The sequence below is a fragment of the Stegostoma tigrinum genome, chromosome 27 (assembly GCF_030684315.1).
Source record: "Stegostoma tigrinum isolate sSteTig4 chromosome 27, sSteTig4.hap1, whole genome shotgun sequence".
NCBI lineage: Eukaryota > Metazoa > Chordata > Chondrichthyes > Orectolobiformes > Stegostomatidae > Stegostoma > Stegostoma tigrinum.
This window is the reverse complement of record NC_081380.1, coordinates 48,301,476-48,313,906: the sequence shown is the minus strand read 5'-3', so window position 1 is coordinate 48,313,906 and position 12,431 is coordinate 48,301,476.

Sequence of the window (12,431 nt, the reverse complement as noted above, 5' to 3'; positions counted from 1 at the left end):
GGAATCAGAGTGTAACATGTTGGCAATTGACCAATAGACAGAAAAGTGGGAATAATTGAGCCGTTCATAGGTTATCTGACTGTGACAAACAGGACACTGCGAGCATCAGGGTTTTTGTATTCATTCATGAGACCTCAGTGTTGTTCTAGAGAAGGTGGGGGTGAGCTGCCTTCTTGAACCACTGCAGTCTGTGTGCTATAGATTGACCCACAATGTCCCTTAGGCAGGGAATTCCAGGATTGTGATCCAACAACAATGAAGGAGCAGCAATATATTTCCAAGTCTAGGTGGTGAGTGGCTTGGAGGGGCATTTATAAGTTGGGGTGTTCCCACGTATCTGCTGCCCTTGTCCTTGGAAGTGGTCATGGGTTTGGAAGGTGCTGCCTGAGGATCTTTGATGAAATTCTGCAGTATATCTTGTGGATAGTAAATGCTGCTTCAACTGAACGAATGGTGGAGGGAGTGAACATTTTTGGATGTGGTGCCAATGAAGCAGGCTGCTTTGTCTTGGATGGTGTCAAGCTTCTTGCGTGTTGTTGGAGCTGCTCACATCCAGGCAATTGGGGAGTATTCCATCACACTCCTGACCTGTGCCTTGTAGGCAGTGGACGGGCTTTGGGGTCAGGAGGGGAGTTACTTGGCGCAGTATTCCCAGCTTTTGGCCTGCTCGCGTAGCCACTCTGTTAATGTGGGGAGTCCAGTTGAGTTTGTGATCAATGGTAACCTCCAGGATGTTGATGTTGGGGAATTCAGTGATGGAAACACCATTGTATGTCAAGGGGCGGTGGATAGATTGTCTCTTGTTGGTGATGGTCATAGCCTGGCATTTGTGTGGCGTGAACGTCACTTGCCACTTGTCAACCTAAGCCTGGATACTGTCCAGATCTTGCTGCATGTGAACATGGACTGCTTCAGTATCTGAGGAGTCACAAATGATGCTGAACATTGTGCAATCATCGGCGAACATCCCCACTTCTGACCTTATGGTGGAGAGAAGGTGATTGATGAAGCATCTGAAGATGGTTGGACCAAGGACATTAGCCTGATGGACACCTGCAGAAATGTCCTGGAGCTGAGATGTTTGACCTCCAGCAATCATAACCACCTTTCTATGTGTAAGCTATATTTCCAACCACCAGAGCATTTGCCCCCGATACCCATTGATTCCAGTTTTGCCGGGGCTTCTTGATGCTACACACAGTCAAATGCAGCCTCGATGTCAAGGGCTGTCACTCTCACCTCACCTCTGGAATTCTTTTGTCCATATTTGAACCTCAGCTGTAATGAGATCAGGAGCTGAGTGGCCCTGGTGGAACCCAAACTGGGCGTCACTGAGCAGGTTATTGCTGGGCAGGTGCTGCTTGATATCACTGTTACTGACACCTTCCATCACTTTACTGATGATCGAGAGGAGACTGATGGGGCAGGAATAGGCTGGGTTGGATTTGTCCTGCTTTTTGTGTATGGGATATATCTGGTCAATTCTCCACGTTGTCGGGTAGACACCAGTGTTGTAACTGTACTGGAACAGCTTGGGTAGGGGAGCGGCTAGTTCTGGAACATAAGTCCTCAGCACTATTGCCGGGGTGTTGTCAGGGCCTGTAGCCTTTGCAGTATCCAGTGTCTCCAACTGTTTCTTAATATCACGTGGAGTGAATCGAATTGGCTGAAGGCTGGTATCTGTGATGCTGGGGACCACTGGAGGAGGCCGAGATGGATCATTCTATCAGCACTTCTGGTCAAGGATTGCTGTGAATGCTTCAGTGTTACTTTTGCACTGATGTTCTGGACTCTTCAATCATTGAGGATGGGGATATTTGTGGAGCCTCCTCCTCCAGTGAGTTGTTAACTGTCCATCACCATTCACGACTGGATGTGGCAGGACTGCAGATCTTCGATCTGATCCACTGGTTGTGGGATCGATCAGTTCTGTCCATCACTCACTGCTTATGCTGTTTGGTGTGTAAGTAATCCTGTTTGGTGGCTTCACCACTTGACCCCTCATCCTCAGGTTTGCCTGGTGCTGCTCCTGGCATTCCCTCCTGCACTCTCTATTGAACACCCTGCTCACAGCCTATAAGAATGACTTGGATGTGGGAATCAAAGGTAATATTTCCCCACACGCTGACGGCATAAATCCTCTGGGAGTGAAAGTAGAAGGAAAATGCAGGAAAGTAAAAGGAGGTGGAGACAGTCAAAGTGAGTATGCAAGAGCATGGCGGATCAGATCGTATCTGGTAAAATGTATGGTTTTCAACTTGATTGGTGGAACAGGGATTCACAAAATGTACAGGTAATGTGAAATTGGGAAAAACGTTGAAGTCAAATGGGAGCTGCTGTGATACAGCAAGGGTATTCACAAAGCACTGTATGTTGCCCCTCATTGCCAGTGAGTTTGAGGTAGGAATGAAGATACCTGTGTGGAAACATGAAGAGCCTTGCTGAGACCTCGCCTGGAATATCCTGGACTGTTTCTCTCTTTATCGAAGATGCATTATATTTGGCACAGAGGTGAGATTGAGAAGACTGAGCCTGTATTCCACAAGAGTTTGGAAGAAGGAGATGTAATCTTATTGAAACAGGCATGGAGACCAAATCTCAGAATAAGGAGCAGGCAATTTAGGGCCAAGTTGAGGAGGAAACCCTTCAGTCAGAGGGTGATGAATGTTTGGAAAGCTGTGCAGGATCAGTCATTTCTGAATTTCAAGACAGAATTTGATCAGTTTCCAGATATGGAAAGCATCAAAGGACATTTGGATCATGTGGGAAAGAGGGATTGAAGTCAGCCATGATCCAGAATGGTGGGATAGGCTCAAGGGGTTGAATGACCTACTGCAGTTCTGATCACAGCTGCAGGGGGACTATGATTCACTGTGAAGCCCTGATCTAGAATGTGGGGGGCCAGGGCTGCCTGGGACGCTCTTCCAACAGTTTGTGCCAATCTATACCGTATGGATTCTGTGATCAATCAGAGTTTAATTGCATCAATGAAAGGTCCAGTGTGTAAATTATTAAGAAATGAAGGCTTGAGGTGGAACCATTCTCTGGTAAATCGTGAAGTTATTCAAACAGCAATAGAACCGCTTAAAAAAATCCTTTCATCTTTTCTGAAAGGGTCTGATTTCTGAAGAACGGCCCCGACCCAATACGTTAGCTTTCCTGCTCCTCTGATCCTGCCTGACTTGCTGTGCTTCTCCAGCTCCACACTGTGTTATCTCTGACTCCAGCATCGGCAGTTCTTGCTATCTGTTTTATTTTTTCATAAGTTTAGAGTTAAATTTCAGAGAGAGAGAGAGAGAGAGAGAGAGAGAGAGAGAGAGAGAGAGACAGAGACAGAGACAGGAGATGGGCTGGCTGCGTCAAGGGTCTTGTGTCTATTACAGAAATGTTTGTTCAGTAAAGGGTCTGTTTGGGCCCAGGAGCTGAAAATGTCCATGTTTCCTTCTAAAAGGCTCAGTAAAACATTAGACATGAATAGGAAGGTCTGCACATGACTGGGAAAGCAGTCCTGCGTTTTACTTACTTCACAGTCACCCACTCACGACGAGCCCAGGAATCCAGACCCCCAGCCACACACACCAGACATATGCTTGTAGGGGAGGGGAGGCTGAGAAGTCTGGTGGTTGGGGGGGGGGTGCGGTTGGTGTTGGATCTGTTACTTTGAGAATGATGCCTCAGGACCCCAGTTAAAGTGGAAGATTCTCTCCTGAGTGAGGTCACTGTCTCAGGTTAGGAGCTCCCCTTCAGTAAAGGAAGTCTGTGACCCAGAGGCCTGGAGCTTGGGCTGTGTTTTTGGCCAATTACCAATTTTGATAATTTTGTGAATAGTTTGTCTCTGTGGGATCTCTCACTGTATCTTTCCAAAACTTTCCTCGTGAACTACTCCTCTGCCCAATGGTACTGGCTCCCTGGTGTCCATCCCCGCTCTGCATGTTGCCAGAGTGACTTGGGACTCAGTGGATAGCCACCATAACACCAGCATCTCTGACACCCAGACGACCTTTAAAGGCCCAAAATGCAGCCCGACGAGCACTGGCATTCCGAGGATCAGTCAAGGACGGAGTTTGAACATGTTGGAGAAGGGCAAAATGGTGGCCTGATTCTCCGACAGGAGCTGAGGAGTTCCTGATGGAGGGGCATCCTCCTCCTAGACGACTGGCAGGAAAGGCTGTCCCACCAAAGCCTGGCGGACTTATCTGAGGTCCCCACACAAGTCAGTGCAGTCTCCATGTTGTGGAAGAAAGGCTAACCTGCCGTGAACAGGTCAATAGCCTCTGCTGTTCTTTCTGCAACTTCACACTCACTCTGTCTTTGCTACTGAAGCCACCTCCCACCAGTGTTTATGCTCTGCCAGTCTCACTGTCGCATACTCCATCTTCTCGCATGCTCCATCTTCCCTCATGTGCTCTCACCCATCCTAATCCTTGCACATCACTTCACCAGCAATCCCTCCATGCCTCCTCCTCTCACTCAGGTCCTGTCACCACCTTTCAAACCCCTGCCCCGGTGGTGGCAGTAATCGGGGGGGGGGGGGGGTGGTGGTGTGGATCTGGTGGTGTCAACAAGCAAAGAGTGTGACCATGTGCACAGAGACAGACAGGAATGACTGACTGGCATGCGGGACACAATCATAGCCCTGAGATTACACCCATGGGGATTCTGCTTCCCCAAGCATGTGACTGTTTGGCTCTCTCTAGGGGTGGGTAAGCTAGCAGTACCAGGGAGAGATAAGTCCAGAACTGCCACACGCCTGCACTCCATTGCCCTAGCTAATGGTCATCAGGATTGAAGACATGGTGACAGGGGAATGACAATACTTCATCACAGGGCAATGCCAGGAAGCATCCAACTGGAGGAGGAGCAGGTCCCTCGGAAATCTCCCATCAGGACACTCCAGCAGTGATAAAGTATCCCACACCCACCCTGCCTACCCCACTCCAGTACTTAGAACCTCAATCCCTACCACATGTTTCCCTCGAAACATGCTTCTCTCTGGCTCTGGAATATTCCACCAATAGGAACAGTGGGCACTGATGCTATGTTTTGACTCATGTTTTGCATTTTCAATCAGGCATCAAATAGTTGGAAGGTGATTTTGCAAATTTAAATTAGCCAGTTTAAAGTTGCAATTTTATTGACCCTGGATAGTCAATGTTGATCAAGAATCTGAAGGCTGTTCAAGACAGACTGTTGCTCTGGAAAGCGAATTTGTGGAGAGCTGTAGACCTGGATATATTGAAGGATTCTATAAGCACCACTCTGTCTCCATCAGGTGTGAGGCACTGTCTCTGTTATTGTGCATCGTGCAGGTCTGGCCCATTCCCTGAAACTGCGCTGTTGCAGTATATGAGCCATCTTCCACTTTATCTGGAGGTTTAAGATGGACTGCGATTGCGGTGTACAAAACTCTGGATAAGGGAAGGGTGGGGGGTGGGTGGGAACAAGAATGTACCCAACACCACCCTCACCCTGATGGCCACCTTTGTGTGTGGCTGCATCAAGCTGTGCAAAGACCCTCAGTACACAAACTCCAAGTGTCACTACACACTGAGGTTGTACTCATCCCCCCATTGCAAAAGATAGGACTGGCCTCATTGCCATGGAGCAATCCAAGTGGTTGGACTGTAGTGTATCACCTGTCCATCTTTGGAGAAATTTGCAAAGAAGAACACCTTTGACCACAAGTCCATTCTGAAAACCCTTAAGGAAAAGGAGAGGGTGGATCTTATTGAGTGGTTCCCTGCGCAGACTGTCAAAGTCATTTGGCAGAATACGTCATTACTCAAAATCTCCAGCAAGCACCAGGACATTCCTTGGGTGGTGGTGAGAAGGGCACTACCTGCGAGAACTCTCATGTTCACCCGGTCAGTCTGTACCACCACACAATGCCCCTGAAGCAGCTGCCAATGGGCTGGGGAAGAGTGACTGTCACACATCTCCTACTGGAACGTGCCTTTCCAAAGGAAGTCTGGAGGGAGATGGGTTTTGTTGAGGTTTGTCCTGAACATCTCTGTGAGACAGGACTCTGTGCTGCATGGCCCGTTCCCCAGGACACACACGGAGACAAATATCAATTGATCCTGGAGGACCATCAACTCAATGAAAAGTACTCTTTGGTCAGCCTGAAACTTGTTAGCCTTCCAGAGTGAGGAGCTGACTTCAACTGAGTGCTGCAGACTGGCACATTCCAAGGTCTCGGACTAGCGCTGAGGGACCCACTAAGGCTTGGGGCAGCTGTGCCAAGGTGCAGTGGGGAAAGATTATCATATAAGGTTTTCTGCTGATGGTTAAATGAGCTTCCATCCAGACATCAGGTACTCCTGGTACTTCAAATATATGTAAATATTGTATGCTTAAGGCATGTCTTTGGTTTGTTTGAATAGAGTCAAACTCCAATGTTTGTTTGTTTCCAAGATATGCTACTACACAGAACAGAACTGCGTTTGTGACCATGCATATATACGAAGAAACTTTTTATGGATAAAGTATATTTTTGAAATTTAAAAACATATTCCACAAACAGTGGGAAGACCAGCCAAAATCCCAGTAAGTTGGAGTTTGCTGGAACTCAGAGCCCAATGTCTGGAGCCCTGTGTCTGGAGCCTGGTATTCATAGCTCAGTGCCCGATGTACGTCTGGATGCCAGAGTCCAGTGACCAAAACACAGTGTCCAAGCCCCATGTCCACTGTCTGGATGTAGGTGACCACTTCGCAGAAAACCCATCTTCTGCAAGTGAACAACACTCTGAGCTTCCAGTTGCCTGCCACTTTAACACACCACCCTGCTCCCTGGCCAACATCTCTGTCTCTGGCTTGCTGCAGTGTTCCAGTGAAGCTCAGTGTGAGCTGCAAGAACAACATCCCAGTTTCTACTTGGGGACACTACAGCCCTCCAGACTCAACATCGAGTTCAATAATTTTAGGGCCTAAACTTTCCCATGTCCCAGCTCCGTCTCCAACGGCATTTCCGTTCCAATCTCTTCTTGCCCACTGACTTTAATTTTGCTGTTTCCACAGCCATATCCTACTCCTCAGGAACTACCTCCGGTTCAGACTCACCCCACATGGATTTCAGCTGAAGTTTCATCCTTCATGTTTTGAATCCTCCCAGGATCACAGATAACTCCATGATGTTCAACGTTCCACGGACAGCTGCTCTCGCCGCACCCTGAGACCCACACTCAGTGTCTTGCAGAGCCACATGCATACTCTCAGCCTTTCTCTCCAACAGCATTGTAACTCTCTGGCTCAGGGCTGCATCACTCCGCAGTTCCACTTCATCCTCCGGCTCATTCGTCGCACTAACAAGGAACTTTTCCTTTCAGGGATCAAGGCCCACAAGATGCACCAACACAGAGATACCCACGGCCCTCTGGAAGCTTCCTCTCCTCCCCTTTGCCCTGACTCCATCCGCTCTCCCAAACCCACCACCTCCTGTCAGGTATTCACCATCCCTCCTAATGTTCCACTCGCTGATGCTGAATGCTCCATAATCAGCAAAGGACTTAGCTATTTCCCTCTGCGTCCCCACCTTAAATTTCTGGCACGACAGGACGTTGAACTCTTCTTCTGCCGTCTTTGACTCCGTGTCTATTTCTTTGGGCAACTGTCCCCTCCCCGACCAACTGACCACTTCACCCAGTTCCAACGCTCTCCCTCCACTTAGATCCCTCCCTCCGGCCTTTTACCTGCACTCAATCTGTTCATTGAGAACTGTTGATATGACACTAGTTGCCTCAATTTTGCTGCCCCTCTCAACAAATCCAACCTAGCTCCCTCCAGACCTGGCTGCACTCCGCGCACTCAGATTTAACCCTGACTTTGTCATTAAGCCTGCCTATAAGGGTGGTGCTGTCGTAGTCTGGCGTACTGACCTCTACCTCGCAGAGCGCCAGCTCTCAGATACCTTCTCCTACCTTCCCCTGGGCCATGACCCCATCATGGCCATTGTATATCCTACGGTAATGGATCTCATTTCATTCAGTGATCTCCCCACTTCCACTTCCAAGCTGACAGTCCTCCAACTCTGCACAGCTTGTTTCTACCTGCTGCCAAAATCCACAGACAGGACTGTCTAGGTAGACCCATTGTTTCAGCCTCCTCGTGCCCCACAGAACTCATCTCTTCCTACCTTGATTCAGTCTTCTCTCCCTGGTCCAATCCCTGCCCATGCACATCAGTGATTCCTCTGACGCCTTATGCCACTTTCAAAACTTCCATTTTGCAGGTTCCAGCCACCTCTTCTTTACCATGGATGTGCAATCCCTTTACAAGTCCATTCCCCATCAGGAGGGTCTTAGGGCTCTCCGCTTCTTCCTGGAGCAAAGGCCTGAACCATCCCCACCTACCACCACCCTCCTCTTCTGCTTGGCTGAGCTTGCCCTCACCCTCAACAACTTCACTTTTAACTCTTCCCATTTTCTTCAGGTAAGAGGGGTTGCCACGGGTACCTGCATGGGCTCCAGCTATGCCTTTCTCTTCATTTGGTATGTGGAACATTCTTTGTTCCAGTCCTATTCCGGCCCTCACCCACAACTTTTTTTTTCCGATACATCGATAGTATCAGTGCTGCTTCCCTCTCTCGTCTGGAATTGGAAAGCTTCATCAATTTCGCCTCCAATTTCTACCCTGCCCTCACTTTCACCTGGTCTATCTCTGACTCCTTCCTTCCCTTCCTCAACTTTTCTTTTTCCATTCCTGGGGATAGACTGGCCACTAATATCCACTACAAACCCACTGACTCCCACAGCTACCTGAACTATACATCCTCACACCCCACTTTTTGTAAAGACTCCATCCCATTCTCTCCATTCCTCCGTCTCTGTTCATATGTTCAGATGAGGCCAACTTCAACAAGGGAGCCTCCGAAATGTCCCGAGATAATGGGAGCTGCAGATGCTGGAGAATCCAAGATAACAAAGTGTGAAGCTGGATGAACACAGCAGGCCAAGCAGCATCTCAGGAGCACAAAAGCTGACGTTTCGGGCCTAGACCCTTCATCAGAGATGCTAGGCCCGAAACGTCAGCTTTTGTGCTATTGAGATGCTGCTAGGCCTGCTGTGTTCACCCAGCTTCACACTTTATTATCTCCAAAATGTCCACCTCTTCCTCAACCGAGGATTCCCCATCTCCGTTGTCAACAGGTCCCTCAACCAAGTCCGACACATCTCCTGCACTTCTGCCCTCACCTCTTCTCTTCCCTCCCACAACAGCGATAGGGTTCCCCTTATCCTTACTTACCATCCCACCAGCATCCACATCCAGAAGATCATCAGACACCATTTCCGCCACCTCCAACAAGATGCCACCACCAGACACACATTCCCACCCATTCCCTATTCCGCCTTCTGCAGGGACTGTTCCCTCCGGTACACCCTGGTCCATATCTCCTTCACCCCCAACACCTCCCCACAGCCCTATGGCACCTTCTGCTGTAACTGGCGAAGGTGCAACACCTGCCCATTTACCTCCTCCCTCCCCAGTATCCAAGGGTCCAAACATACCTTCCAGGTGAAGCAACACTTCACCTGCACTTCCCAGAATCTAGTCTACTGCATTCGCTGCTCACAACGTGGTCTCCTCTACACTGGGGAAACAAAGCGTAGACTTGGCAACCGCTTTGCAGAACATCTGTGTTCTACTCGCAAAAAAGACTCTAAATTATCCGTTGCCTGACACTTCAATGCACCACCCTGCTCCCTGGTCAACATCTCTGTCTCTGGCTTGCTACAATGTTCTAGTGAAGCCCAACGCAAGCTGGAGGAACAACACCTCAATTTCTGCTTGGGGACCCTACAGCCCTCTGGATCAATATCACGTTCAATAATTTTAGGGCCTAAATTCTCCCATGTCCCAGCACCCCACCCCACACACCAGGGCATGTTATCACATATTCTGCCATTGTACACCCCCTGTTTTTAGTCACTAACAGTAACACAGTGGCACGGTGGCTCAGTGGTTAGCAATGCTGCCTCACAGTACCAGGGACCCAGGTTCAATCCCACCCTCAAGCGACTGTCTGTGTGGAGTTTGCACATTCTCCCTGTGTCTGTGTAGGTTTCCTCTGGGTGCTCTGGTTTCCTCCCACAGCCCAAAGATGTGCAGGTTAGGGTGGATTGGCCATGCTAAATTGCCTGTAGTGTTCAGGGTCTGTAGATTAGGGTGGATGGGGTGCTCCAAGGGTCAGTGTGGACTTGTTGGGCTGAAGGGCCTGTTTCCACACTTTAGGGATTTGATGAACAACTAGTCACCCTCCCGGCCTGATCATTGTCAACTCTTTGGTCTCTATCCCCACCTATTATTTACTCCGTACCCCTCTCCCCACATCCTGTCTCGTGCACATAAACCAACATTTTCCCAGCTACCATTCATTCCGAGGAAGGGTCATGTTAAATCTGATTTTTCTTCACGGATGCTGCCAGACCTGCTGAGCTTTTCCTGTTTTTGTTCCTGATTTACAGCATCTGCAGTTCTTTCTGTTTTTGCTCAGATGTAGGTGGTCAGTGACTGGTGCCCAGATCCCATGTCCAGAGTTTGGAGATCAGTGCCCAGAGCACAATGTCCACTTTCTGGGGCCCAGCGCCCTGAGTTAAGACTTAACTGTCCAGTGCCCAGTGCCCGGAGCTCACTGCCGGTTTTCTGGTGCGCAGTGTCCGGAACCCAGTGTTGAGTGCCCATTGTCCGGAGCTCACTGTCATTTTCTGGTGCGCAGTGTCTGGAGCCCAGTGTGCGGAGCCCGGAGCCCAGTGCCCAGAGCCCAGTGCCCGGAGCCCAGTGCCCGGAGCCCAGTGCCCAGAGCCCAGTGCCAGTTTTCTGGTGCGCAGTGTCTGGAGCCCAGTGTGCGGAGCCCGGAGCCCAGTGCCCAGAGCCCGGAGCCTGGAGCCCAGTGCCCAGTGCCCGGAGCCCAGTGCCCGGAGCCCAGTGCCCGGAGCCAGTGCCCAGTGCCCAGTGTCCGGAGCCCGGAGCCCAGTGCCCAGTGTCCGGAGCCCAGTGCCCAGTGCCCAGTGCCTGGAGCCCGGTGCCCAGTGTCCGGAGCCCGGAGCCCAGAGCCCAGTGTCCGGAGCCCGGACCCCAGTGCCCAGAGCCCAGTGCCCAGTGTCCGGAGCCCGGAGCCCAGAGCCCAGAGCCCAGTGTCCGGAGCCCGGAGCCCAGTGCCCAGTGCCCAGTGTCCGGAGCCCAGTACGTTGCTGTTGCCGGTGCTGACACAGGGCGGCGGTAACGGGCAGGTTTAGTGCCTCTTCAGCCCGGGCCCGGGCACAGAGCGGAGCCGCTGCGGCAGTGACTGGAGCCGGGTCCGGGAGCGGGGTCCGAGCCGCTCGGACAATGATGTCCAGGTAAGAGACCCCGGGCCCCGGCCCCAGGCCGAGCCCCCGGGGGGGGGGGGGGGGTTCGATCTCAGACCCTGACCCCGATCTCCATCAGCTCAGGCCCCTGTGACTAACCACCCCCACCCCCACCGGTATGTGTCAGGGTGTGTGTGTGTGTGTGTGTGTGTGTGTGTGTGTGTGTGTGTGTGTGTGTGTGTGTGGGGGGGGGGGGGAGGGTGTGTGGGGGGGGGGGGGAGGGTGTGTGTGTGTGTGTGGGGGGGGGGGGAGGGTGTGTGTGTGTGTGGGGGGGGGGGGGGAGGGTGTGTGTGTGTGTGTGGGGGGGGGGAGGGTGTGTGTGTGTGTGTGGGGGGGGGGGAGGGTGTGTGTGTGTGTGGGGGGGGGGGGGAGGGTGTGTGTGTGTGTGGGGGGGGGGAGGGTGTGTGTGGGGGGGGGGAGGGTGTGTGTGGGGGGGGGGGAGGGTGTGTGTGGGGGGGGGGTGTGTGTGTGTGGGGGGGGAGGGTGTGTGTGGGGGGGGGGGAGGGTGTGTGTGTGTGTGGGGGGGGGGAGGGTGTGTGGGGGGGGGGGAGGGTGTGTGGGGGGGGGGGAGGGTGTGTGGGTGTGTGTGTGTGTGTGTGTGGGGGGGGGGGAGGGTGTGTGTGTGTGTGGGGGGGGGGGGAGGGGTGTGTGTGTGTGTGTGGGGGGGGGGGAGGTGTGTGTGTGTGTGGGGGGGGGGGAGGGTGTGTGTGTGTGTGGGGGGGGGGGGAGGGTGTGTGTGTGTGGGGGGGGGAGGTTGTGTGTGTGTGGGGGGGGGAGGGGGTGTGTGTGTGTGTGGGGGGGGGAGGGGGTGTGTGTGTGTGGGGGGGGGGGAGGGGTGTGTGTGTGTGGGGGGGGGGGAGGGGGTGTGTGTGTGTGTGTGGGGGGGGGGGGAGGGGGTGTGTGTGTGTGTGTGGGGGGGGGGGAGGGGGTGTGTGTGTGGGGGGGGGAGGGGTGTGTGTGTGGGGGGGGGAGGGGGTGTGTGTGTGTGGGGGGGGGAGGGTGTGTGTGTGTGGGGGGGGGAGGGTGTGTGTGTGTGTGTGTGTGTGTGTGTGTGGGGGGGAGGGTGTGTGTGTGGGGGGGGGAGGGTGT